Raw genomic sequence first — 27,400 nt, 5'->3', positions numbered from 1 at the left:
GGACGGCTTTACTGCTCCCACTTGCTTTCTTTGGAGGTATGATTAGGGGTTAATACAACCCTCAAAGTAACGAAAATACATTAACAACGGAGTCAGTCGGCATCCGGGCCGCGCGGTCGGTTTTTTTTCCGGGTCCTCCCGGCTCATCTCGCGAGGTTCGACCTCCAAATTTAGTTCGACAACCGAAGCAAAAAAATCTCGAATTTTTTGTTCGAATTCCGATTTGTTCGAGAACCGGGACGTTCGAAAACTGAGTTTTGACTTTAAAATAAATAGATGCAGCTCGCTGACAAGTGCCGCTATTTGAGCAAATATTAGAACAGTCCTGCGGGCGACTCATGCGGTCCTCACGGGCAACCTGCGGGCAACGTGTTGGTGACCCCTGTTTAGATGAACAAAACGGCTTTGAAAAGAGATCTTACGGAGGCTACGAAAAAAGGTTCTCCAGCCTTATAGCAGGTGGTGCTAGTGATCCCGGGATGCTTCATGCGCCTACCTGTAGAATAAGAGATCTCCAGTTCAAATTTACAGAGAACAACTGAGGAGCAGTCGTTCATTTGTTTTGTTTTACATTCGTTTTGTTTTTTCCGTTTTTACATTTCGTTTTACAATGGAGTTTTTTTCCGTTTTTACATTTCGTTTTACAATGGAGGATTACATATCCAAACGATTTTCAACGATGGATTTTCGGTCGAAGCAGGAGGTCATCAGTAAAGAAAGAGCAACTCCGGAGTTAAAAGGTTTGATTTGGACAACGGGACTTTGGAACGGAGTGGTACGCACGATCGAAAACAAGTTTTTGATTCCATGTGCTTTATTGAGTGTTTTTATGTGTGAAGACTGCTGATATGAGATTTTAATTAAGTAAACAAGTAAACTCTGCCCATTTTGTGCAGTATATTGTATTCTGTTTGTACTGTCAAACGCACCTCTTTCCATAAGGTGCCCCCGGCTACCCGGTAACGGGTTTGTCTTAGCCGGGTTCGGAGATTCGTCTGTAATCTAACCACCCGAGTTAAATTAACTCCACCGGAATCAATCTAATTTCTGTACGACGCCAATCCCTCTCAAGTCACCCGAAGCTCGAGCCGAGTAACTCAATTCGAGGCAAGACTTCAAAGTGACCGCATCGTATTGATGGCTCCCCGCTAATGTTTGAAGTTCTTATTATGTTACGGATATTTTTAGATGTCTTTGTTAAGACCTCAGGGATTCGTTTGTATAGCGCACCCAAGCACTAGTTTTGCCGAAGTAAATGTTGATATGGGTCCGTTCCACTTGGTCGCTCATGCAGCGAGCCGACCAACTTGTTTATTAGAAAGAGAATCGAATTAATAAAAGTGTGACAATAATAGCATTTAAGAAGAAAATTAATGCACTTTATATTATTAATTCTAACTCCTTATATGTAGATTTTGCACTTAACTGTCGGAGTGCTTCATCCCACTTGATTGCTTTAAAAAGAGTAACAACTTTCTTAAAACGAATAAAAATGTCTTACTGTATTTAGATTTGCCCCGTAATTAATTTGGAAGGCAAGTCTATTTTTCGATCGTGTCCTGTTTAACTTTTGACGCGGCCCGATGACTATTCCCCACTCTCGCTAAAATACATAAAAGTCGTTTTCCCTCACCTAGTTTCTCCTATAAAGTTGTCCAGTCCAATTCTTTGGAGTAAATCCAAGTTAATTTCAGACCAGCGATCCTGCGTCTTACACAAAGATCCCGGGACTCTGGAAAAAAATCTTGAAACTCCTTCGGGCTTCTTCACGTATGAGCGCTCTTTGGGGGAAAAAGCCTCGTAGCTGCCCCTGCAGGACTTTTTATAGACTTGTCTGGTACCTATATCCTCTCTATAGGGTAAGACCGCCTGGTTTCCCACGCCCTATAGAATTTGGTCAGTTTTCCCACGCTGTATAGGGTTTGGACAATTTTCCCCCGCTCGTACACCTGCTGTCCTTCAGCAGATGTTTCCGCTTTGACCACGCATTACTTTCCACCGATGTACAGCTAGCCCCTGGTAAAGCCTTTCACTTCCCCTTTTCTTCACTTCCTGTTTCATGAGAATAACTTTTTAAAGTTACGCTTCAATTAACTCTGAAATAAAAATCCAAACCTTTGATCTATTTCTTTAACCAATTTATGTCACGCCACTATTCTCATAGTGGCGGGCCTCTTGATCAAATTGACTAACAATATTGCTTTAAGCTGTTACAGAATACATTTTTAGCCAAGCAAATAAATCAAAAAGTAAAAATCACATTTGTGCGTCTCCAAACAATTTATGTCTCGCCACTATTCTCATAGTGACGGGTCTCTTGATCGAATTGACTAACAATATTGCTTTAAGCGGTTACAGAATACATTTTTAGCCAAGCAAAGGAATCAAAAAGTAAAAATCACATTTGTGCTTCTCCAAACAATTTATGTCTCGCCACTATTCTCATAGTGACGGGTCTCTTGATCGAATTGACTAACAATATTGCTTTAAGCGGTTACAGAATACATTTTTAGCCAAGCAAAGGAATCAAAAAGTAAAAATCACATTTGTGCGTCCATGCGTGACTCACACTCTGACACCGTGTTCCTGTTTTATTTCTATTTTAACTTGCTTAGCTTATTTTGGCCCCTTTTTTGGTCTCATGTTTTGGTCTGGCGCCATCTTTTGGACAAATTTGGAATTTCAGCTCTGCCAATTTATTCCTGTGGACAATCCATTTTTTACCATTTGCACCTTCTTTTCCCCCCATGTTACATGACAGTACCTAGCATTTATAGTCATAATTTAAATGACTTTCACCTTGTTTGTGGTTTTTATTTTAGTTCCTTCATTTGATTGACTGATTTGTGTATAGTTTACATGTTTGAAACAAAGAAATTATTTCATTCATTCAGGCATTCATTCAACATCGTGTTAGGTGCAGTAGACAAAAAATGTACTCACGCTAACACGCACGCACATTAAATAAATAGCGCCCCCACACATGTGACGTCACACGAGTACAAGGAGCGAGTGCAGCGTCGGTGCAAGGCTCCAGTCGCATGACATCAAGCACAAAGCCACATAACGATCATGTCATCGCGTCACTCTTGTGAGTTGTAATAACTTATTTCAAATAACTTTCCACTTGGCGTGGTCACGCAGGACTAAAACTAATTCTTGGGGGGGGCAGTTTTGGATTTAAAACGCAGCAGCCACTCTCGTCTTTGGTGCCAGATGCTCTCGGGATGAGCGGGAACGACGCAGACCGAGGCAAGCCAACCCTCCAGAACCGGTAAACACTTTTGTTTTGGTTTGGTTTTAGCCGCCTCGGCCTGCACTTTGAACGCGTTGGGCACACGAAGCTCATGCAAGAGCTGTTACGTCGAAGCGAGACGAGTTACTTGATCCCAGGCGCTCAAATGCCGCTTTGGGTCTGCGGTCTGCAGCCCATGAGTGGAGGCGACAGCAAAAATAGCAATAAAAAAGGGCTCGGAACACACGGACAGCAGCTCTGGAAATTGTTGATTTGCTTTTGTTCGCTGCATTAGTTTGCAGAAAATAAAAAATGCCAACATAACGCACTCGCCGCCTTTTTATTTGGTACACCTGACCCGCACAATCCAAAACTATCAGGGGCAGAGTGTGATTATTTCAATGTTGGGATGTACATCTTTAAAAGGTGGCTTTGTGATAAGCAAACGCATTGGCAAAGGCCATTTATCAAATTCAGATGGAAGTTCGTTAAAAGAAGAACAATAAAAAGTTCTTCTAATCGTCTCAACATCGAACCTTTGGTTAAAAAGTGATGACAAGTATTTTTTTCATTTCTTTGTTTATGAAATTGCACTACATTTCAGTTGCAAATGGGCAGCGAGCGCATCAACACACGTATCAAGTGATACGTAATCTTAATCTTGCCCAATTGACAATTGCTTTGCCCCCTTTTGCCTGCGGTTTGTCGAGTTGCCATTTTACCAACCATCATGTTGTAGTTGCCAAAAAATAAGAACTTTGTACACTTAAATGTTTTGATAGCATCGTATGAACCAAGTCAAAAAAAACATGACTTCGCAAATTGCATGATTAATAACAAAATAAAAACGACCCCCCCACCTAAAAAAAATCTGTCTAGCCCGGGCCACAATTAGCAAAGCAGCAAATGAAGCAAGAAGGTTGGCAAACGCAACTGTCGTCTTCAGACCATTTTTAGTCCAGCCAATCCATAAATCATTCCTCAGACACATTATTGAATTTGTTTGTGCCTCAAAGACTTAAACAGCGACAAACATACTATGTACGCCACGTTTAAATCAATATTGGAGTTTTATAAATGAGGCTTCCATCCATCCATCCATCCATCCATCTTCTTCCGCTTATCCGGGGTCGGGTCGCGGGGGCAGCAGCTTTAGGAGGGACTCCCAGACTTCCCTCTCCCCAGCCACTTCATCCAGCTCATCCCGGGGGATCCCAAGGCGTTCCCAGGCCAGCCGAGAGACATAGTCTCTCCAGCGCGTCCTGGGTCGTCCCCGGGGTCTCCTACCGGTGGGACATGCCCGGAACACCTCCCCAGGGAGGCGTCCAGGAGGCATCCTGATAAGATGCCCGAGGCCAACAGCAAATGGAATTTGGGTTGCGAGTTTGCTGAATTCACGCTCAACATTGCCAAGTGCATTTGGGGCATTGCCTGATACACCCAGCAGATGGGACTCCATCCATTTCTCCTTCCTTCCTTCCTTCCTTCCTTCCTTCCTTCCTTCCTTCCTTCCTTCCTTCCTTCCTTCCTTCCTTCCTTCCTTCCTTCCTTCCTTCCTTCCTTCCTTCCCAGTATGTATTTTGTACTGAATACAGAGTAGTTGCCTCATTCTCTTTAGAGACAGTGTTGTATTAAGAGTAATTTCCTGTGTGCAGAAGCGTAATTTCTGTTTTAATAGTCGGTAATAACAGTGTTTTGTCTCCTAATTGGACCCAATTTGACAGCATCACGAAGCGCAGGCACAACTTGGGTGCATTGCTCTCGCCCGCCTCCACACTTAATCTCCTTAGGGCTGTTAAGCGTGCAAATATATTTGGGCACAGGCATGGGCACAACCAAAGGAAGCGTCGGTGCCACGTTTGACGAATGAGTTTGGATGCGCGCATTCTAAAAGGAGCTGGTTCGGTGCCATTTTCAGGTTGCCCGGGCAAGCCCTTGCCCCGCAAGTGGCTTCGATGACATTAAACCTGGGCAGACCCGTGCTCGATGGCATTTATTCGCATTTGGAGAGGCTTGCCATCCCGACAACTCGGGCGCCAAGTTGGCCGGAAAGGACAAAATGTCATTTTGGTATTTGCGCCTTTGTCACAAATTTGGTCGGCCAATAGCCTGTCGAAGAGGAACATGGAACGTGACATGAGCCTCTGCCACTCTTCTGTAGAGCAAATTCGATCCAGACACCTTGGCCCCATGGCGGCCTTTCAAGGGAGCATTTCATGAACAAGCGATCATCGCAATCAGACGTATTTTGAGCGCTAAAAATGAGCCGTCGAGACTTCTTTCCATTGGTGACATGCCGCGACAGCCCCAAAATGCGAGTGAAGCATTAGGAACGGGATTCAATTATGCTTTGGCGTATGCGGTCGTCGTCGAAAAGCCAATGACCATCGGCTTCGCTCCTTTGCGGTCGACACGGATTGTTTTCACCGATGCTGTGCAACGAGACCAAAGAGAGACACAATGACAAACGCGTGAGATGTCACTCAGCAGACCCGACCAAATGGCAAAATATGCCCGCCCACCGGCGCTCCTCAGCACACATGAGAGAAGTCAGGAGGCAGCTAAGAATAGGCTGCCACTACAAAGCGCTGTCACTCTGCATTGGAAGAGTGTGCCGAGGAGGGTCCAGAAGGGGGCTGGCGGCACGTGACACCTAAGCTCCGCCCACCCCTTTATCAACACAGATACTGTATGCTGCCGGCAGCTCCCACAAAGCCTTTGACCCTTTTCGCTCAGACTTTGTTTTCATCGGATTGGAGAGCTGGGGGGTATTCCAGAAAGCAGGTTCAACATACTGTCTATGAGTCTATCCCTGAACTCTTAGTTGACTTACTCTGAGATGGGAGCAGTGTTCCCTCTAATTTTTCAAGTGTCTGTACAAACACACACGCTCCCTGTGCACACTGTGGACCACTGTGTGCAACACCAGATTAAATAAATAAATAAATAGAATGAATGAATGAATGAATGAATGAATGAATGAATGAATGAATGAATGAAATACAACACAACACGGCACTGCACGCTAATACAATACAATATTGTCAATGAGAACTTTAACTTGCTCGGGGTCGGATTTTGTTTTGTGTGTCAGCTCATTCCTTTTCTGTCGGTCTTTTGCACTCTCTCGCAATAATGTACCGATCTCCTGTCCCGTCTTGAGTCTTTGTACAATTCCAACAGCTTTCAAATGACATTTCTGCTGAATGTGACGCTTGAGGTAGTCCAACTTCCATTCCTTCCATATTTTTGCCTCCGTAAACTCGCCCGCCACTTTGGCTTCACTGCATGTTTTGCAGAGGAGACCGTTCTCATTCGAAAAAGAGAAAATCTCACTCAGTTTCACCGTTTCCTCTTATACTTGCACACACTCCGACAGCCATTCAATCTTAAAAGAACTGCCGCATCTCTTATTTATTTTGGCTTGGCGAGTGGATGTGTCGTTGCTCATTCGTTTTGCCATGATTAGCTAATTTAGCATTTGCATCTCTTGACTCCGCCGCACTGTCGTTAGCTAGCTAACCTGCGTGTCACGGATGGGCAGGACACATGTTCAGGCACTGTCTATCCTATGATTGGCTATGTCGCGTAAGTGAACCATATCATTGGCTGGACACCTGTCAATTACTGATTTTTCACTACAAAAAGGCACTGAAAGAAAATCATTCGTCCACTTGATGATATTAGATTAGATTACGTCTAACACAGTGGTTCTTAACCTTGTTGGAGGTACCGAACCCCACCAGTTTCATATTCGTATTCACCAAACCCCTCGTTAGTGATTTTTTTAAATTTTTTTTTAATTCTAGACATACCGTATTTGCCGGTGTACAGGTCGACTCGGTGTATAAGTCGACCCTCTAAAATTCGACGGAAATTTACGATTTTATGATATATCCTTTGTATTAGTCGAGCTCAATTGTTGCATTATATTAAACTTCAAAATTCAATATGCCAAATTTATTGACGAAATGTGTTCAAATTCCGGGAGGCCGTGCGCATGCGGCTGTTTATAAGCACCGCGGAGGAGATCGCGGCCGGCGAGCTCGCGCACGCCGCCCGGCACCAACGGGAGGCCGGAAATAGCTCCAAGCCGAGCGGATCGGCACTTTATAAGCACCGCGGAGGAGATCGCGGCGCCTCATTGGACTTCCAGCGGCCGGCGAGCTCGCGCACCCGCCCGGCACATCCGGGAGGCCGTGCGCACGAGCCAAGTGGCCGAAAATAGCCCCCGCCGAGCGGATCGGCTGTTTATAAGCACCGCGGAGGTGGTCGCGGCGCCTCATTCGACTTCCAGCGGGACGCGCACTCGCGCACGCCGCCCGGTTCAAATTTTCTAAGTGCAACGCACAATGAGATGCATGAGAAACGGCCTTGGTTACCATCACATTTGAAGCGATGAATACGAAGTTAAATTTTATGACTCGGTGCATAAGTCGAGGTCGATTTTTTTCGGTCGATTTTGGATCGAAAAAGGTCGACCAATACACCGGCAAATACGGTAGATGTTTTTTACTGGTGCACAAAATGAGCCATGCATGAACATCACCTTGTTCAAAGAACAAAACCAACAATGCATGAACTCACAACAAATTACATACTGGTAAATCAGAATTTACACAATAAATCAGGTTTGTTCGTACCTCCTCAGTGGAGGCTCTGTCGAAACCCTGAGACTGACTCACCGAACCCCTAGGGTTCGATCGAACCCAGGTTAAGAACCACTGGTCTAACATTAGATATTAATCAATCAGTTTATGCTGAATTTTATTTTGTGCGCAGCATGGAGTTTCTTGTGCACAGAGACTGTGCGACCAGTGCGCAGCTGCGCAGCTTAGAGGGAACACTGGATGGGAGACTCTGAGTATTCAGTTCCAGAAAAGCTGATCTGAGTTAGTTCAATCAACTCTGTGTATGTTAACCTGGAGTTATGTGCGTGCACAACCACTATAAAAAACCATCGTCCATGGAGCCCCGATACCATGTGACACCATGACAACTGAGGAAAAACAGATCACCTTATTTTACCGCGATGGAGTTGGAGGTCCTTATGCAGGCCTATGGCAAGTACGAATGTATTTGTTCGCCGCAAATCTAATCTGGCTACAGCAGCGAAGGAGAGAGAGACGTCATGGCATTACCGTAATTTCCGGACTATAAGTCGTGGTTTTTTTCATAGTTTGGGTGGGGGGGCCACTTATACTCAGGAGCGACTTATATATGTTTTTTTTCACAAATTTTTACTTGATCATTAAGACATCACACAAGTATAGTTGACCACTTCCCATGTTATTTTTAGTATAGTTGATCACTTCACATGCTTTTATATCTTTATCTTGAACATATTCAAAACATAAAAAAATAGAGAAAACATCAAATAAAGCAATTAACACTTTAAAGCACCATATCCAAGTCCACTGTCTGCTGTATGTACACTTGCTCCATTTTTGCTCCTCTTATATTTATTATTATTATTTGTTATTATTTGTTTATTGATCATTTATTCAACACTCTCATTTATTCATTGTTTGTGCCTTCTTGGGTTTTTTTGTGTTGCTTGTATGCATATGTGTACTATCTCACCGAGGGATAGTGGGAACGTAAATTCAATCTCTTTGTGTGTCTTAGTATATGAAAAAAAATCGACGATAAAGCAGACTTTGACTTAGATAAAACAACCAAATAAACAAAACAAAAAACTACATCTGAAAAGAATTATATTTTCAGACGAAACTGGATGAGGGCGCTCTAAATTTCACCGTTGGCCGTGACTCATCAACTGGGTGGGCTTAAGAAAAATGGCACCAAAAAAAACCTCATATTTTGCAGGTTACAAACTTCAAATTGTAAAATATGAAGCTGAAAACAGTAATCGAGCAGCAGAAAGAAAGTTTGTAGAACCGTGATGTACCAATGGATTACTATTTCAAGTGACGTCAGTGGCACGGCAAGGCGCGACGTGGCGGTTGTTTACATAATGGACAAACGTTCCCATGTAAGGACTTCCGGCATCATTAGCGGTGATCATTTCTAAGTGACACGGAGGACAAAGAGTTTGAAGGAATTAAGGATTTGGAGTGACATAGAAGGTTTGAAAAACTATTATGGCTTTTACGCACGCCCGGTCCTACTCTACTGAGTCGGGGGCCGGCGCTCGGCCGAGTGGCTGTCCGCGAACGGTGCATGGGGCTCGGTCATGGCCATTACGCACGCCCAGTCCTATGCCATGGAGCTCTCGTGTCTGGAAGTCCACGCCGCCACACGCTTGGAAGTTTGTTTTATTTAATAAAGAGTCGTTTACCAAACCCACGTCTATCCTTGTACTTTGTTAACGCTACAATATAGTTATATACTAGATTTGTGGAATAAAGACGAGGCTGACGTCAGGGCGCACGCGCGGCGATGTTGACAAAGGACGAGGAATTTGATCGATGGATTGAATGGATTTAAAGTGCACGGATGGTTTGATAATATTGTTGGCTTATATTATAGTTATTTGAAGTATAGTTTATCTATCGTTATATGAGCCTGTGGAATATTTTGAAGTGCAAGCGCCCTCAGCCGCGCGCACCCATTGTTGACAAAGAACGATCGATGGATTTAATGAATTGGAGTGACACAGATGATTTTATAAACGTGTTATTCATGTAATCGTTTTCTTTAATAACTCTATATGTTACATCAGGCCCATTCTCAGCTCTTCGTTTGTGTTTGTCAAGTTAGCATACCTATCGTTTAGCCTGTTGTTGCTATTTAATGAATTGGAGTGACACCGATGGTTTTATAAACATGTTATTTATGTAATAGTTGTCCTTAATCACTCTATATGTTACGTCAGGCCCGTTCTCAGCTCTTTGTTTGTGTTTGTCACGTTAGCATACCTATTGTTTAGCCTGTTGTTGCTATTTAATGAATTGGAGTGACACCGATGGTTTTATAAACATGTTATTCATGTAATAGTTGTCCTTAATCATTCTATATGTTACGTCAGGCCCGTTCTCAGCTCTTTGTTTGTGTTTGTCACGTTAGCATACCTATCGTTTAGCCTGTTGTTGCTATCGTTTAGCCTGTTGTTGCTCGTTCATGACTGTTTTTGGTGTGGGATTTTGTTGAATAAATTGCCCCCAAAATGCGACTTATACTCCGGAACGACTTATATATGTTTTTTTTCACTTTTTGGGGCATTTTATGACTGGTGCGACTTATACTCCAGAGCGACTTATAGTCCGGAAAATATGGTAATCGTTAGAATCGTTAGACTCAATCTTTATTTGCCAAGTTTGAGCATGCCAAACAAGGAATTTGACTCCGGTAGATCTCGGCCTCTGTACAACATTTAGGTAGCTAACAACAGTCAGAACAACATGTGCAAAAATTGACAATTATTCTCAAACATCCCCTGATCTTAAACTCCCAGGAGGGCAAGGAAAAACTCAAAACTCCTACTAGGAGAAATGAGAAACCTTGAGAAGAGACCACAGGTGGGAGGATCCCTCTTCCAGGATGGCCAGGCTGCAATGGATGCAGAGAGGACATAGTACACATAATATGGACAATCCAAAGGTAAAGCATCGAGAGCAGGATGTTATTGCACAGTAATGACTCTGAGACTCTATGAGTGGTGTGAGTTCATCAGAGCGACAGCCTGGGGGAAGAAGCTGTGTCTGTGTCTGCTGGTTTTGGCGTAAAGTGTTCTGTAACGCCGTCCGGAGGGGAGTAGTTCGAACAGACTGCGACCTGGGTGAGAAGGGTCTATAGAGATGTTACTTGCACGTTTCCTGGTCCTGGACAGGTACAAGTCCTGGATAGATGGGAGGTTGGTCCCAATTATCTTTTCTGCAGTCCTGATTGTCCGTTGCAGTGTGTGTTTGTCTTTTTTGGTGGCCGATCCAAACCAGACAGTGATGGAGGTGCAGAGGATAGACTGGATGATGGCAGTATAGAAGGTCTTCAGCAGCTCCTGTGGCAGGTTGAACTTCCTGAGCTGTCTCAGAAAGCACAGCCTCTGCTGGGCCTTCTTCCGGACAGAGTCTGTTTCCTGCCCGAGTCAATGCTTAAGTTTGAATAAGATCGTATCGTAGCCTATAGTTATGAATTTAAGTAGGAATGAAACCTGATTTTCATTTAGGTGCAATCCAACATGAGAAAAAGGGACTTAGAAGCAGCTCAAAATGAAATATAAAAACAAAATGTAAGTTATGTTTTGCTAGACTGTGATTGCACCTCAGTTTAATTTAATTATTTTAAATGGACTTAGACTATTAAACAAAGTCAATATTCATTCAAACTAAAATACTAATTCAGCGGCTACTTAAAATAATTTAATAATAATGATTTGATAATTTCTTCCCAGTTAATTCATTAACACTTGTCACAAACGCATTTGTGTTTTATACCTATTGAAGTCATTTAAAATGTGACGCTGTAGCCTACACCAACAATTAAAATACTATTTTAAAACTAACATTGAGCTCAGCCAACAGAAAAAAAGTAATGCTCTGCATCCTCGATATTATAAAGAAAACGCCGTTTGCAAAAAACGTAGTGCTATGCATAAGGTTTGTTCTGATCTGAGTTCTAATCCGCGGTGTGTGAGGTTTCATGTTATTGATACATATATGGCCGGAGAAGGTTTTTTTTTTATTTTAAAAGTCCCACTCATATGCACACCGTCATAGGTGGGAATCGAATTCATGGTACCTGCACACAGGTCTGAGTCGACTACTACACCATCAGCCATTCCATGGCCAGAGAAGGTTATTGAGATAAATTATACTGTTCATAGAAAAGCGGTAGCGTTCGAAAAGATATTCTTCTCGAAATGATAAAACATTTAAACTGGGTCGGAAGATTCTCTTGCGACGTAAAGCGTTTCAGATTCTTACGGCTTTTAATAGAACAGCCAATCCATGATTAACCGCTTTCTTTGTGTGGGAGTAGACAGGTAGAAACTCTGGGTATCTTATAGCAAACCTGCCAGCTTACTGTTCACAGAGTAAGGGTGTATTCAGACCTGACTGTTTGGTCCGCTTTAAACGGACCAGGGTTTGATTGGAACGCTGGTCCGGATCTTTTGTGCAGGTGTGAATACACGCAAACAAATCCTGGTGCAGATTAAAGAAACGGACCGAGACCCATTTTTTTAAGTGGTCTTGGTCCACTTCCAAACTAATTCTGGTGCGGTTCGCTTCAGGTGTGAATACAAACAGCGAAGATCCGCACCAACAGCACAAATGTGCAAAACAGAAACGCAGTGCGTAGGACTAGCATGTTTTCCTCCATTTCCGGGTCTGCGCTCTGTGTGCCGCCCTGGTCATTGCTGTCCAATGGGAGCACAGATCGTCACAAGCGTGGATGTGTATACTTCGATTGCAAAATGTACAGTCTGAATAGGAACCACACCCAACGAAATAAAATTAAGTCTGCTTTTGGTCCAGACCAAACAAGTGGATTAAAGGAATTTTCTGGTTTGAATACACTCCAAGTTTCCGCAGTAACTGACCTAGAGTTTAAGTAACCTCTCTTTCTAGAACAGATAACACAGAGTTTCCCTCATCTCAGGGTTAACTTACTCAGAGTTTTCACATAACCCGCTTTCTGGAATACACCTCTGCTTTGTTGCTTTTGCCTCATTTTAGTTTGGCCTCCCTATTATGGCAACAGATCCAATATCTGTGTCATTCCATAGACACTTGTAGTAAAGGACGCGTGCGAACCGTGAATTTAACAAAAAGGTCTTTATCTATAAAAAATACAAATACAAAAATTACGATAAATCAGTTTTACAATTCCCTTTTCTTTCTTTCCAAAAAATACACAGTATATACTATGTACACGATCTACACGATCAAAAACTGTTTTTCTCCGTGTCTACGTAATCCAACTGTCTAAACGCTCCCTAAATGGTTTGTTCTAATGCAATACAGCCTGACAGGAAGTAAACCTTTCAAAATAAAACAAAATTTCACAATAAAAATGCCTAAACAAATGTCAATCGTCTTAACTCAATTTTAGAAAATAAAAAACAAACCACAATACAATTAACTTAAACATTTCCTACTTATGGCTCTAACATTCCGGCCCCTAATTGTATAGGCAGGATGCATAACAATTACACCTCAAAAAGAGCCATATAGTTATTAACCTAACAAAATCTATCAAGGTTTTGCCTGTGAGTCAACTAACAGTCTTGTCCTGACTCATTCTGCCTCATGTAACAAACAGAGTTTACTTATAGGTCTATCCAACAAACTACACTTGGTTTGAACTTGAACTCGTCGCACAATTCCTCTGGAGTCCGGGAAGGTTTTTTGGATTCTTCCAGTCAACCAAGTATTCCTTGGGGCTGAATTGTCAACAATGAGAACAAAATCTCCAGCGACAAAATTTCTTCTTTGAGTCCGCCATCTCTGTCTCTCTTGTAGCAATGGAAGATATTCCTTTGTCCATCTTGACCAAAACAGATCGGCCATGTATTGTGTCTGTCTCCATCTTCGACGCGAGTATGTATCATCACTGTTAAATAAGCCTGGAGGAAGGATCGGCTGCTTCTTTAACAACAGAAGATGGTTTGGGGTCAAAACCTCCAAGTCATTTGGATCATCTGATGCAGGAGTCAAAGGACGATCATTTATGACTGCTTCCACTTCACATAATAGTGTGTGAAGGCCATCATCATCTAATGTTTGTTGCCTCAACACAGAGTTCAACACCTTCCTGACGGTACGAATCTGTCTTTCCCATATTCCACCTTGATGGGAGGCGGTTGGTGTGTTAAAGGTCCATGCAATACCTTTTGACATCAGATCCTCTCTTATTTTAGAATGATCAAGCTCAGCCATGGCTTCTCTAAGTTCTTTTTCGGCACCAATGAAATTAGTGCCATTATCTGAGTGCAGGTAGAAACTTGACCTCTTCTACATATAAACCTTCTGATGGCATTTATGCATGATGAGGTATCCAATGAGTGAGCAACCTCTATGTGTACTGCTCTAAGTGCAAAGCATGTAAACAGAACGCCATAGCGCTTCACTATGCTGCATCCTCTCTTTACACCAAAAGGTCCAAAATAGTCCACTCCCACATGCGTGAACGGAGGTTTATCTGGGAGTACACGTTCCTCCAATAAGTCTGCCATCTTTTGGACTGCAGGCTTTGCATGTATTTTCCTGCATGTGATGCATTTGGATATTGTTGTGCGGGCAGCTCTGTTCAGTCCTGGTATCCAGTATTGCTGTTTGACCTTTGCAACCAGCTGGTTCCTTACGCAGTGACCATTATGTCGATGAACGTGTTGCAGAATCAGCTTAGCAATGTGATGTTCTTTGTGGAACACAGTTGGGCATCTTGCTTCTTCTGGCATGGCTGATTTGTTCAATCGACCTCCAACTTTGATGATGCCATTGTGCAGAAAAGGATCCAATTTGGAAAGCGGATGTGACCTCTTTATATGTAAATCATTACTTAAGAGTGCAGACAACTCTTCTGAAAACATCTCTCTTTGACTGTGACGTATTAGCACAACATTTGCATCTTCCAAGTCCTGAACAGACAAAGGTTTTCCTTTCACTGACTTTCTCAGTCTCATCATTTCTTCATGCACTTTCTGGTATTGCTTCAATGATTCTGTCTCTTTCAGGGAAATAACCTCTCTACATTCTCTTCTCTTCTCAACAAGGTAGTGAAGCAGATCCTTCATGCGTAGCATCCATGCAACAGCCTTTTTAAGCTTGTGCCAGTCAGAGTAGTATTCCACCAGTCTCTTCATGGGTGTAATTTCAGTCCTGGTCAAGAGACTGACCAGCGCTGTCTTCTTGATCTCACTGTCCTCATTCATGGTGCTTGGTATGTCAGGTCTGGTAGGCCACTCAAACTCCTCTTGATAAAGAAAATGTGGACCACAAATCCAGTTGTGGTTCTGGATAAGAGTGGTAAATTTTGTACCACGTGAAGCCGTATCTGCTGGATTAAGTGAACTATTCACGTATCTCCATTGAGATGGTGAAGTAGCTTCCCTTATGAATGCAATCCGGTTGGCCACAAAAGTCTTGAAACGTGAAGCATCCTTCTGTATGTACCTAAGTACAGTCAGGCTGTCTGTCCAAAAAACAGACGCTCCAAGGGGGGGTCTCCAGCTCCTGTTTTAACAGTCTGTCGACTTTCACTGCTATGACTGCAGCAGTCAGTTCCATCCTAGGGACTGTTATTTTCTTCAGTGGGGCAACTCTGGATTTAGCCATGAGCAATCCGCAGCTCCTCCGTCCATCTTCATTGATCAGCAATAGGTATGTAGCAGTACCATAACCAATATCACTTGCATCCGAGAAATGGTGCAGCTCTGCTTTAGATGTGGGACAGAAATCATCTGGTTTCATACATCTCTTTATGTGGAAGCTGGAAAGTTCCTCGAGTTCTGAAACCCACTGCATCCATCTTTGCAAATCTCCTTCTCCAACATCCTCGTCCCAGCTCAATTTTCATTGACAGAGTTCCCTCAAAATCATCTTGGCAGGAAGAATACATGGGGAAATTAAACCCAGAGGATCATAAACTGAGTTAACAACTGAAAGAATTCCTCTCCTTGTGGCAGGTTTTCTTGGTACGTTCACCTTAAATGTGAAAGTGCCCGACTCTGTACACCAGTGTATTCCCAGAGCTCTTTCGGTAGGCAGAGTGTCTTTGTTCAAGTCTAAATCCTTCATCTTTGCAGCTCTTTCATTTTCAGGAATACATGACAGAACCTTTCTGCTGTTACTGACCCATTTTGTCAAGTTGAATCCACCCTGCAAGCATAGAGCTTTCAGAGATTGTGAAAGTGCTATTGTTTGGTCCTCTGAAGCCACCGCTGCCAAACAGTCGTCCATGTAAAACTTCCTCTTGATTGCTTTAGAGGCTTCAGCTGTTGTCTCATCTTCTTTGTATTCGGCTGTCTTTCTTAAGGCAAAACTAGCACAACTTGGAGACGAAGTGGCTCCAAAAATATGTACTGTCATTCCATACTCCTCCAGTTTTCCGTTCAAATCTCCATCAGGCTACCATAGAAAACGCAGAAAATCAGAGTCCTTTGAGGGTACCCTGACTTGGTAAAACATTGCCTCTATGTCAGCCATCAATGCAACCTTCTCCTCTCTAAACCTTGTCAAAACTCCAATCAAGGTATTTGTGAGGTCTGGGCCTTGGAGTAACTGGTTATTCAGTGAAACTCCCTGATATGTTGCATTGCAGTCAAAAACAACTCTGATTTTCTTCTTCCTTGGGTGATACACCCCGTGATGTGGGATGTACCACACTTCTCCATCGTTGCACTGACTGTTTGCAGGCACCTTTTCAGCGTAACCCTTTGCTATGATGTCATGCATGAAGACTTTAGTCAGCATGAAAATCAGGGTTTTTTACGAGTTTCTTCTTGAGATTGACGGCTCTCTGCTCAACTAGACTGCGATTATTGGGCATCTTCTGAGGCTTGTTCTTAAATGGGAGACTTATACAGTAATGTCCGTCGAAGAACTGACAAGACTGTTCCACATCCTTCATGAACTGTTGATCATCTTGTGACATCTCTGTTTTGTCTTCACAGCTACGCTCTGTGAAATCCAAATTATATTGCTGTATCAGCAATTCCTCAAGGTTTGCCACTGATATCCTGTTCGCAGTTAACCTCGGTAACTCATTCTCACACTGTTGAATGTCCTCTTCCCCCTTTACAGGACCATTGACAATCCATCCAATCGACGTTTTCACTGCACATGGACCATCTCCTTGGCTATTGATGACTTTCCATGGTTCTATTGCTTTGTGAGCATTAGAACCAACTAACAGGCCAATTTCTGCCTTGATACTTGGAAGGTTCACCTCATCCAAATATGTCCACTTCCGGAGGTCTTTCTGATCAGGAATGTTCGCCTTTTTGACAGGAATTTCATGTTGAGTGAACACTGAAGGTAGATCAATGTATTTTTCCTCTTCAAATCCACTGACTTCCAGTTCTGACAGGATGTGACTACGGACAAGCTTCTCCTGTCCCATAGTTCGGAGCAAAATGTCCGTCTTTCTGCCTCTTAAGTTCAGTGTTCTCATGATCTTCTCTGTGCAAAACGTCGCCGAACTGCCAGGATCTATGAAGGCGTATGTCTCAATTATCTGTGTGCCTTTCTTGGACTTGAGCTTTACTGGAACAATGGCCAAAACTTCTTCGTTGCTCCCGGCCCCAGTATATCCACACATCTCCTGGCTTACAGCACTAGTGGTCTGAGGTTCAGAAGTGGCGTTTCTTTCATTTTTCGGTGATGTCTTTTCTTCTCGTTGTACATGTAGGATGCTTGGATGTTTCCGTGAACATAACTGACATGTCAGTCTTCTTGAACAATCTTACTCAAATGACCTTGAACCAGGCATCCAAAACACAAACCTTTGAATTTCAAATATTCAATCTTGTCCTTGTGTGCTAGCTTCTGGAACTTTTCACAGTTCCCAAGTCCGTGATTTTTGTCACAGTACAAACAGTTATTCTGAGCTAGTTTGCCGTTATCAGTCTTTGTGACTTGGTTTGACTGTGAAAATTCCTGCTTTTCTGTGTCAACACTTGTAGCAAAACTGCTACTTCTTGGTGTACTTTCCTTTGCTCTCTTCACAAAACTGCTCTTTTCTTTTTGTTTTGTAGATAGACTGACTTCCTGTAGATCACCAAACAATGGATCTGAGACGATCTTTGTTTGTCTGTCAATGTAATCTACCAGATCTGTGAACCTTGCTCTTCTTCCTTTATTCTCCTGCATTTCAAATGCCACATTACGCCATCACTCCCTCATCTTGTATGGCAATTTGGACAGAATGACTCTCATGTTTATTGGGTTGTCCATTTCTTCCATGTAGTCAACATCTTGCATCGTGTTTCGGCAACCAATCAGGAAGAGAGAATAAGCGTTTAAGCTCTTAACCTCATCTGTCTTTATTTGTGGCCATTTTAAAGCCTTCTCGATGTAAGCCATGGCTATTTTTAAATTATCGCCATATTGCTTATGAAGCAGTTGTCTGGCTTCTCTGTAACCTTTCTCTGGGGTCATGTGTTCACAGCTTCTCACCAGATCTTGTGGCTCTCCACGTGTATATTGCTCCAGAAAGAAGAGTTTATCTTTCTCATTTTGTGTCTTATTGTCAATAGCATTGTCAAATGCTCTGAGAAAAGATTTATACTTGAGTGGATCACCTGAGAACACAGAAATGTCTCTCTTGGGCAGCAGTGATAGGCTTTGCTGCTTGACCAACATTTCAGTGATTAGGTTTTGATGATGCATCACCTCATAAATCCTGTCACCTGTAGATGTGGACTCCTGAGGACGTATAGGTGGGGCTCCATCTGAGTGATCCGGATGACACAAATATGCATGAGATGAATGTTTTGTGATACTAGCAGACACATCATACATCGGATGATCTTCCTTCTCTTCAGCATCTGCTGTCATCTGAGCCTGGACTTCAAGTACAGGTTGGGATCTTGGAAGACTTGCCAAAGGTTGTTCCAGCCTGTATTTCACATATTCATTCATTGCATCTTGGGGATCCTCGTGGTTCTGGAAAACTTTGAGCTTAGCAGTAGAGGCTGGTATTGCAGTTTCAATCTCTAGCTCCTCCAACTCAGCCTTCAACTTTGCTTCCTGCAGTTGAATTGCCTTTTTCTTTTTTAGCAATTCAGCTCGTGCTAGAAGAGCTGTTCTTTTAGCCTCCTCTTTCATGCGAGCCACTGAACTCGTGTTTGACACAACTGAAGAACTTTCGGCCCTGGAACTCGATCTGCTCTTACTTCTTTGACGACGAAGATCCGCTATTACAGAAATACTGTCATATGGAGCAACCTCCTCTTCATTGTGAACACTTCTTTTACGTTCTTGAATCCAACCTTCAGTCTCATCCAAAAACTGCTTAATAGTAGCTGCCTTTGACTCGTACCAGTCACGCTGATCTGTGTCAGCTTCATCTTCAGGTAACATCTGTACAATATTGTTGTTTAGCAATATGAACTCTTCATGCAGCTTGTAAAAACTTTGAAGTGTTTCTGACTCCATTTTATCAACATGCTCTTCATTATTCTTCATGTTGTCCATTTCCTTCATTTTAGCCGTAATATGAGCCATTTTTGCCCTTCTTTGTCCGATAAGCCTTTGGAGTTTCTCCTCGAGGGCCTTTTGTGTGTACTTTGGCTCCCTCTTGTGGTCACTCGCCTGCATTGCGTCCGATGCGGCAACAAACGATCGTTTCTCCTCCATGTTTTAATCTCAGCAATATCCAACAAGTTTTTTCAACAAACGATCAAAAAGGGCTTTTATAGTCCATGAACGTAACAGTATTCTTCTACTTTAATGTCTTCTTAACTTGCAAAACGACTCATTAAGTGTGAATAGGCGCTCCCTTCGTTAGCATAGTTAGCTTCGCCATTAGCATGTTAGCAGGTCAGCTACTCACGGTGATACTATGGCGCTCATCCTCTCGTCTTCCAAAAGCTTCCTCTCATTCGTCTCCTTCTTTCTTGAATGTCCTTTTATCCTCCTGGAGACAGTTTTTGACTAATATTATGGCAACAGATCCAATATCTGTGTCATTCCATAGACACTTGTAGTAAAGGACGCGTGCGAACCGTGAATTTAACAAAAAGGTCTTTATCTATAAAAAATACAAATACAAAAATTACGATAAATCAGTTTTACAATTCCCTTTTCTTTCTTTCCAAAAAATACACAGTATATACTATGTACACGATCTACACGATCAAAAACTGTTTTTCTCCGTGTCTACGTAATCCAACTGTCTAAACGCTCCCTAAATGGTTTGTTCTAATGCAATACAGCCTGACAGGAAGTAAACCTTTCAAAATAAAACAAAATTTCACAATAAAAATGCCTAAACAAATGTCAATCGTCTTAACTAAATTTTACAAAATAAAAAACAAACCACAATACAATTAACTTAAACATTTCCTACTTATGGCTCTAACACTCCCTGTTTTAAAACTTACCTATCACGGTAATAAATTTTGCTGTTTTACGTTTTACTCATTGAGTTGTGGTCTATATATAAAGTGGAACAGCAATGCTTTTATCTGAATTCCTCGTTTTGATAGCATCACAGGTCCCTCTTTTCTACTTGTTCTGAGGTGCGGCTCAGAGCAAGCCATTTTTGTGCGGTTTCTTAAAGTGCAAATGAGATACTTCACACCCCACTCCCTCCAGGCTGCAAGATGTGCGCCTCCCTTTCCAGTCGACGTATTTGTAGTTTTTTAGCCGAGGTAGCGTTTACTTGCGGCGCAAACATTTTGATTGATTAAAAGATGTCAACGGCAGAAGACTTGTCCATACATGCATAACACGTAACAAAATCAATCCCCTCCCAATACTTATGAACACATCTTGTAAACAAGCACTGCAGTCAAGCTACGAAGTGAGCTAATGCTAGCACTAGCGTTAGCGAGAAGCTAACGAATGCATTTAACACATTGTGTTCCCCAAGAATAAAATAGAACCTTCGATGCAATTTATCTGATACAACTACTCAAAATATCCCCACAAGAAGTGAAAACAAAGAGCGCACAGCTCTAAAATTAGCAGAAACACTGACGCTAATGCTATGAAAACGAGTGCATAGGAACGCAATTATTAAAGTGAAATACAGTTTATTCCTTTTGTGTCATCTCAAGCTTACCGCTTTACTGTGTCCATCGTTTCCATAGATTGAAGGAATTGAACCATCGACAAAACGAAGTATTTCGGTGAATCATTATCCATACTGAAAAGATTTCTGAAACACTCGTCCTTGAACAAGTAGGACTTAGCCCATAGACGTGGGAACACTGCTTGAAAAATGAAATTTGACCAGGCACGTCAAATTGTGCAAATTGTTGCGCTATTTTCTGGAATGTCTGCTGTACGTGCACTTGCTCCTTTTTTTTTTTTGCTCCTCTTATTTATTTATTTATTTGTTGTGTTATTTATTCATTATTTATTCAGCACGCTTTTGTTATACTTGTTTACTTGTTTGTCTGTTGTGGGCCATGTCTTGTCACCGTGGGATAGGGGGGAACGAAATTTCGGTTTCTTTGTGTGTCTTTGGCATGTGGAGAAATTGACAATAAAGCTGACTTTGACTTTGACGTCTTTGAGGCTCTGATGTTGGGGTATGGTGTAATGATTTGTGTGGGTTGATGCATTTAACAACGGAACATTTTGATCTCTCCACTTCGGCATCCTTGAGTTGTTTGGACTACAAAGTCTCTCAGAGTAATAAAGATGGCGGATTTGCAAAACCGTTTGGCAACACCCATTACCTTGTTTGGTTTGTCCCGCCCCGGACAGAAGTGATGTAATAGATAAAAATGAGTACCGTATTTTCTGGACTATAAGTCGCTCCGGAGCACCAGCCATCAGCAATGAGAATCTTCCGCGGATTTCCGTGTTTTTTTCCGTCGGGAGTATCATTTTTGTGAATCGTGTAGATCCGTTGAGAAAATTGTTTTTATATATTGGGGGTGGGGGGCAAACGGGATCAGGAACTGCTTCAGATGGGCATGGCTCGAGAGCAGTGTCATCTTACAACTCGGAACACAAAGACGCTCTTAAAGCAATGCGACAGTGAGCTGCGCGATCGGACTAAATTAAGCTCCCTGCGCACAGAGGTCCACTTCAATTTTGGAAAGTACACCAGGACTTAAAAAATATAATCTAAATTTCAGCGATGGCTCTGTCACAATAATGCGATCAGCGCGGTGCAGTTGCGCGGTCGGCGACGCGGTATGTTTGCGCGTACGGCGGTGCGCTGCAGTGGAGTGAGCGGACAAAATTAAGCTCACTGCGCACTTAGGTCCACTTGAATTTTGCAAAGTACATCAGGAGTTTAAAAATATTTTCTAAATTTCAGCGACGGCTCTGTCACAATAATGCAACCAGCGCGGTGCAGTTGCGTGGTCGGCGGGTGTGCGCTGCAGTTGCGCGATTGGGCAAAAATGCGCAAATGAAAAATTGCTTTAAAAAGTCTTGGAACGGATTTAAAAAAAACTCCATTATTTCTAATGGGAAAAATAGATTCGGCGTTCGACCGATTCGCTTCTTGAACCGCCTTCTGGAACGGATTGTGGTCGAAAACCGCGGCTTGACTGTATTATATTCACCTTGGTAGCCCATCAAGCAGGAATATTTTTTTAACAAAACTGTTGAAATTGAGTGATGAAATTCATGGTTTTGGAGTTGCTATACTGCCAAAATCCAGAAGTTTCCAGGAAGCTTTTCCCCCTGAGCCCCCTCCGGGGCTTTACCCCTGGCCCCCTGCAGCCCCCAATGGGGCCTGTGGGCCCTGTGGCCCCCAATAGGGGCCTGTGGCCCCTGCAGACCCCAATGAGGGCCTATGGCCCCTGGCCCACTGCGGCCCCCATTGGGAGGCCTACGGCCCCTGGCCCCCTGCGGCAAGTGAGGGGGGCACAAGCCCCCCCAGTGGGGCACGCAGACCTCGGCTACTTTTTAGTGGTTTTTTTCATTTGCCGTTCTCATCCCTGAGTTATAAAATGCATAATAATAAAAAAAAAAAAACATATATAAATTGCAGCAGAGTATAAGTAGCATTTTGGGGAAAATGTATTTGATAAAATCCAACACCAAGAACAGACATGTCATCTTGAAAGGCAATTTAAAATAAAAATAGAATAGGCAACAACAGGCTGAAGGTACAGTATGCTAACATCACATAAACAAGGAACTGAGAACGTGCCAGACGTAACAAATTAAGAGTTATTCAAATAACAATCGTATAAATAACATGCTAACAAGTTCATAGAACTATCACCGTCACTCCAAATCATTAAATCCGACGAAATCTTCATCCTCTGTGTCACTTATAAACAACAATCCTGGAAATAGAAGTGCAGCGCTTCCTCTTCTACGTGACTTACGTCACACTCTTCGTCAGTTGCAGTTCCAATTATTTCACAGGCCTAAAGCACCCTCATGCGGTTTAGTGTGACAATCACATGTGAAATGATTTAATGTGTTAATAATTTCACACATACCGTAATTTCCGGTGTATACGTCGCACTGGTGTATAAGCCGCACCAGCTAAAATTCGGGGATATTTTAGTTTTTTTTCTTACATAAGCCGCACCGGACTATAAGCCACACGTGCACACGAGTTTTTTACAAAAAAAGACAGTACACAGAAAGCCTTTTTGAAGTTTGAATAACATGCTTTAACATGTCTTTCTAAACATTGCCTGTGACGCAGCAGTAGTACCGCAGCAACCCGGAAGTGTGCACGCGAGTTATTAACAAAGAAATACTGGACACAGAAAGCTTTTTTAAAGTTTTTATAACATACCTTAACATTTCTTTCCAAACACTGCCTGTGACGTGGCAGTAATACCGCAGCAACACGGAAGTAACACAGCACTAATAGGGTTTGATTAAATAAAACTTACCGGTAAAAGTCACTGAGACGCGGCAGTAACACAGCAGCAATACGGTAGCACAGCACTAACAGGGCTGGTTAAAGTAAAAGTAAAAAAAAAAAAAAGAGCTTCATCGTCTTCATCTTCCTCCTGTGCACTGAAACCATCGAAGTCTTCCTCCTCAATTTCCGATTGGAATAGCGTTAGATATCCTTCGCCACACACTTTCTCAGTATCTCTTTCGTCGTCGTTTTTACCCATTTCTTCTAGCATTTTCCATGATGAGGGTCTGTTCATGCTAAGCTTATTCATGCACGAAGCGCTAAATTACATTAAACTAGCGAGCGACACGTATAGCTCCAGAGTAGACAGGACCACGAAATAAAGAAAAGGGTGCTGCAACACAATGTCATCAACATCGACTGCCTTTAGCTTAAGAGCGGCATCATATGCATTTCTTTTGTCCCCCATAATGACGGTTTGTGTATAAAAGCTTCCTTTCAGTAATGTCCGTCTTGATCGCGTTCTGCGTGATGAGCGAAATTTTGTAAACACAAACTAGCACGTCTTCTTCGGCGCATTATCTCTTCTTCGCCTGTCTCGCTCTTGCTTCCTGCTGGAGCGCCCCCTGAGGCCGGAGGCCGCAAAAATCCATAAGTACGCCGCGCCGCCAATTAAGCCTCAGGGTTCAAAGTAACCTTCTGAATAAAATGCATTAAAAGTTCACATTCATTACAACTTGTTTTTGGCGAGCAAAATGTCAGAAGATTTGAATTTAAATGCTGATTGATTGGGTTTTAATACAATGTAGATGGTCCAAACAGCGCCACTGCTTTGTGTAATCTCTGAGTCACATGGCAGAGTAAGAGAAAGGGTTTAGAGCACAGGTGTCAAACTCAAGGCCCGGGGGTCAGATACGGCCCGCCACATCATTCTATGTGGCCCACGAAGACAAATTGTGCATCAAATTGTTGTGTCATTACTAGAATTGCAAATTGTCTTCACTTTTAATAATATATTTTTTTTTTAAATATTTGACCAGTTTTTACTCGTCTGATTTGAAAACGAGTTATTTGTCACCACCACCCCGACCAAACTATGAAAAAAACTGCAACTCATACTCCGGAAAATATGGTAATTCAAAACGGAGAAAACTGAACGGAGTACAAAATAGACCCCAAACTGATCATAAAATTATCTCTGCAGCACCTGGAGGGATCAATTATACTTTCCTACACTCTTGGAGATGCCAAATACACAAGAAAATGAATGTAAAAGCAAAAGAAGTGGATTTTCCACAATATATCGATGGAAAAAGTTTGAAAGCGGGTTTGTTCGTTTGTTTCCCATTTATTCGTTTCAGTTTTTAAAGATGGAATATTTGTCAAGATAAAAAACGTTCAATAAACACTGTGTGATCAAGTCAAGCGCAATTTCAAACAATCCTTCTTCACCGGTGCAATAAATGCTAACGCTCACAAATCACTCAATGGGACGAAAACATTAGACGGACATTCCACTATGGTTTCTTTGGTGCGCTTTCAGTTCTTTTTAATTTTCCTTGTTAATTCACTTTGTTTCATGATGGAAAATGTTTTGTCAAATTTCGTGTTTGTTATTTTCAGACTGAACTGTATTCATCAAGTGGGAATGACAGCGTAGCAGAATGCCAGTCAAATTTGGGCAGAGGCTGCAAAACACCCCCGGTTGCCCGCTCGCCCAGTGGCCCGCTCGCCCGGCTTCAGTTTTGCTCTTATTTAATTTTTTTGATTCTTATCATCTCGAAATAGGTTCGGTGCTTAACAAGAGCAGGCCACACGTTTCCATATTGCTTTGGGCGCAAAACAAATGATTGCCTTTTAAATCACAATCATGATGAGAGAAAACAAAAGATATTTCTAAACTCATTTGACACACATACGCATGTAGACATTCTTCATAATTGAAAAAAAGGGAAGCATAAGAAGCTGCCTCTTCCTGTTGAAGTGATGGGAAATGTCTCATGCTCGCCCATCGAATGGAATGGAATCTAATCAAATAGAATCGACATCCCGTGTCACCCACAGACCTTTGAAGGGGACAATTTATTTTGATTCGGGCACATGCCGCCTTAAACGGATCACCTTTGACTTGATTACATCTACCTCGAACGTAGAGTGCAAGTTCTTCAAAATAAGCGCCGCTGGCGCACGCCCCTTCCCAGAAGGAAACCCGATTAGCCACCAGCTCTTGATGGGCCAATAAAAGCGCACGCGTGGAAGGAGAAAAGTGGCGCTTTAACTGGAATGTAAACATGAACGCCGTGTTTCTTGCTGCCTGATCAGTGGTCCAAAGTTTGCAAGACAGAAGATAAGACGGGGTGGTCATTCGTCAGAATTCCTTGACGTTTGCGTGCAACTCGATGAATTTGCCGCACAGCAACGTTTTTCACTTTTCACTCCCTGCAAGTGTAAGGGCCGAAAATCCTTCTCACCGTATCAAAGATGGAATGTCACTGTGAAAACATTTGCCATGTGGTGCCAAAAAACGCAAAGAATCTTGCAGATATTACAAACGCTATTTGTAGTCATCTACTTTGAACCTTAGAGACGCCTGCTCTTCTCGTGGCTGATCTATGACGCAACGCAGCGATTCCTATATGATTTCCAGATGCATGCGCTCGCTATGCAGTGGCGTCATGATTTTCTCTGCAGAATTTACCGTTGATGACTCGCCGCCGCTTTATTGTTCTTCCAAAACGACTTCTGTTGTACTATAGCATTGGTCTTCTTTGCTAATCAACATTTTTTTGCTTAGCATAGTAAGCATGCTTTCCGACCCCTTCCCATTCTACTCGTCGTTCTTTTCAATGAAAAAAAAGAAACATCCGTCTGCTGTGGCTCAAGTTGTTGTGATGACATTGTACTTGTATCTTTCACGTCTTCTGATTTTAACATTGCAATCCATGAGGTTTGGCTTCAATAGATTAAAAACAAAGACAGTAACTCGGAAAAAAATGATGATAATTGTGCTGCTTGGCTGGTTGGTTCCCACCCAATCATTCCCTATTTCTAATCCGCCCTGTAGCCCACAGTTTGTCGCGGTACCAGATGACGCAGAAGCAGATACGGAACCCAGAACATTCCGTCACTTGAGCGCGGCGCGGACGGCTGCCGGCGGCATAAGTTCCTGCCGCCCCGCCCGTGTGAAGAAATGGTACTTGCACTCCAGCGGGAAACGCTCACGTTCACCAAGATGACGGGACCCCGAACCCTAGCGTCCTGATTTTGGACAGGTTCACAGGGATTTGCTCAGGGTTTTTCCTCGGCTCGGCCCAGCCCATCCCTTCAGACGATGTCACAAGAGAGCAACTTGAGTGCATTCTCTTTGGAGAGCAGCCAAACACAGAAAAACGGGCAATTGTGACGTGCCCAAGTCCGGTGCACGGGAGGAGAAAGACACCTAGTGACGTACACCCATCATAAAAAAATGCTTCGACACCACCACATCACATCTCACGGGACCGGTGCGACAAAGCAAAAGTGCAGCGGTAGGCCACGGTGAGGTTGACATACACACAGGTGCAGTGAAAGCGGGAAGCCCGCCATACTTTGCGAGACGTGCCACACACATCACAGTCACGGCCGCATTTAGACGCTCAGGCCGACAAGTCAAGTGGGAGGGGGCCAAGAGGTCACTGGGTTGAGGGAAACATCCATCGCGCTAACTCGCTCAAGGCGCAATCAACCCTATCGAGACCCAAGAGG

General features: G+C 42.9%; 1 protein-coding gene across 3 annotated transcripts in view; it reads left to right on the top strand.

Moving 5' to 3' along the window:
* Positions 1–2,971: 2,971 nt before the first annotated feature.
* The window catches only part of gcgra (glucagon receptor a), a 35,029-nt gene continuing 10,600 nt past the window's right edge, over positions 2,972–27,400 (top strand). For 2 of the 3 annotated variants that reach the window (XM_088357440.1, XM_088357438.1), the window contains exons 1-2: positions 2,972–3,091; positions 3,173–3,274. The gene's annotated coding sequence lies outside the window, so the exon portion shown is untranslated. The remainder of the gene's footprint in view (positions 3,092–3,172; positions 3,275–27,400) is intronic. The other variant, XM_088357439.1, reaches the window with a different exon arrangement.

The sequence above is a fragment of the Syngnathus floridae genome, chromosome 17 (assembly GCF_059516105.1).
Source record: "Syngnathus floridae isolate MCC-2025c chromosome 17, RoL_Sflo_1.0, whole genome shotgun sequence".
NCBI lineage: Eukaryota > Metazoa > Chordata > Actinopteri > Syngnathiformes > Syngnathidae > Syngnathus > Syngnathus floridae.
This window is presented reverse-complemented; position numbering and strand designations above follow the sequence as displayed.